We start from the raw sequence: 2,500 nt of genomic DNA on the forward strand, positions 1-2,500 counted from the left end.
TTATACATTCTTGACATAGCCATGCCCCGTGAATGTCTCCTCCTTTGCCTTAAGTGTTGCATGAAGCGTTGTAATTGCATCTTTATCCATATATTTGTAAACACATTCAAGTGCTTGTCTTTTCATGACAAGCATGCCAGAAAGCTTCCCTGGTCTTGTCTCTATTTCATCTTCTGTGACTTGTTTTCCTTCTGCTTCCACCCTTCTGTCAGCATTCTCATCTGCAAACGTGAGTAAAATGACTTTCTCCTCTGCTGGAATATGTAGGACTCCCTTTTGTTCAGGATATTGCTGCTGCTCTTTCACAGATGCATTGAATGGTTCTGCTCCATTGATGTCATCTTCTTGCCTTAAACCGTTTGTGTCATTTTATTTGTAGACCTTCAAATTCACTATGTGGTACAAGTTTTTTAGTTCTTTATTTGTTGCAACGTTTTTCAGTTTTGCGCGTCCTTTGCCTACTAGAGAAACAACTTCATATGGACCTAGGTATTTTGCTTCTAGTTTTCCTCCCATTCGGTGATTTTGTTTTTTGTTTTTTTTAATAGTACTAATGAGCCCTCATCTATTCCACTGCAATTAGATGTATGTCTTGCATCATAGTTCTTCTTTTGTCTGTTTTGACCTTTAGCAATATTCATAGTTATTTTTTCATCAGCTGCCTTTTTTTTCTGTCAACACTCTCTCTGTCAGCTCTTTAACAGTCTCTGCTGTCATTACTCTAGTTCCTACCGCTTCATATGACTCAGTATCTAGGTAGACTGGAAGCACGGGGTTTCTCCTAAACATTGCAGTGAAAGGAGTAACACCAGTGCTGGCATGGACTGAAGTACGATATCCGAATAGAATTCTTTTTATGTGCAAATCCCAATCGTTCTGCTTTTCATTAACACATTTGATAAGAGCTCTTTCAAGTGTTTGATTAAATCTCTCTTGCAATCCATTTGTTTGTGGATGATAGGCTGAAGCAATTCTGTGATCTATCTGTAACTTGGCACAGATGATATCATTCAGTTCGTTGACAAATTCTCTCCCTTGGTCGGTGATTAAGGTTTCTATACAGCTAAAGTCACAAACGGTATCTAAAAAGAACTGTGCAACTAATGCTGCAGATTTGTGTTTTAAAGGTGAAGCAACTGGAAATTTTGTAAAGTAGTCCATCATGCTACAATGTAACAGTGTCCTCTCTCTGTCTGGGGCAAGGGTCCAATCAAGTCCATTCCAACCTGAGACCAAACTTTTTCAGGAATATAGACTGGATGTAACTCTGGAGCTTGCATTGCTGGTTTATTACTTGCTCTCTGGCACTTGTCACATTTAAAAACATAATCACTAACAAGTTCTTTGATGCCCTTAAAATAATACTTAGCTGTAATTTTTCCAGTGGTCTTATCCCTTCCCATATGTGCACCACCAAAGCCTTCATGACAGCTTTGATAACTCGGTTCACATCCGTTTTCATCAACACTTGACTAACTGCACTTCATTATTTATTTTTCGTTTATGCATTAGATATCCATCTTTAACACAAAAGGGTTTGCATTTTTTCTAATGTCACGCTTTTCTTCTTTGTTTAGTCCATCAGGATACTTTCCACTATCCAGATATTGGTAGTATGTGTGGTAAGTGAATTCCTCCATATTCTGACGCACGTGTTTCCACTGCCACTGCTCGGACAACTGAGTGTGAAGCATGTTGGCGCTAAAACTAGAAGGAAAACAGACAAAAAGAGAGAATGTCAACAGCCCTAGTGATGGTAGTTTTGTTGTAATGATAATAGCCACAGCCATAGCCATAGATTTATAACAACAGTGCGTTTGGGGTCATCCTAAGACTTGGAGGATTAATTTATTGAGATGCCCTGACTCAGAGTCCTTACCAGAACCCGTGAAGCCAAGTCGGTCAGCGGCCACTACCCCGTTGACTGGTGAAAAGAGCCTTAGAACCAAAGATACCTTCCGCGATAGTGATTTTGTTATCCTTTAATTGTATCTTGTAATGATGTTTCTTTTATGTTAACTTTCAGGAAAAATCTTTAAAAGTTTTCTGCCACAGCTGTATTATTTAATTTCGGTTTCAAGAACAATAACATAAAAGAAGGATGTCCAGATAAGAGTCGATCACTTACTTCGGTAGATGGTTTAATTTGTTTTTGTTTGAGACTATGGAAACACAGCTGCATTCCCTTGGGAAAAAACAAAAAATAACCGTTATGAGATTAATCTGATCTTGTCCCAAGTTAAGCCATAGAGGTTTATAAAGTTTAACGGCTATGTAGTCAAGTGTTTTTATATACAGTCAACCAAGGTCATTCGAAGCAAACAGCGTACACTTTTCCTGTTGTAATTGTTCACTGAGATAAAGTTAAGTACAGTTACAAATGTGAATAAATAATCCGTACATAAAAATGGTAGATGTTAATGACTACATAATCCTTAAATATTAGTTTACAATGATATGTAGGAACCATCTTTGACATTTTTTAAAAAAGGTATAGTTA

General features: G+C 37.6%; 1 protein-coding gene across 1 annotated transcript in view; it reads left to right on the forward strand.

Moving 5' to 3' along the window:
* The window catches only part of LOC137614639 (uncharacterized), a 375,918-nt gene that overhangs the window by 81,940 nt on the left and 291,478 nt on the right, over positions 1–2,500 (forward strand). The window lies entirely within an intron of this gene.

This window comes from Palaemon carinicauda, chromosome 21 (genome assembly GCF_036898095.1).
Source record: "Palaemon carinicauda isolate YSFRI2023 chromosome 21, ASM3689809v2, whole genome shotgun sequence".
Lineage (NCBI taxonomy): Eukaryota > Metazoa > Arthropoda > Malacostraca > Decapoda > Palaemonidae > Palaemon > Palaemon carinicauda.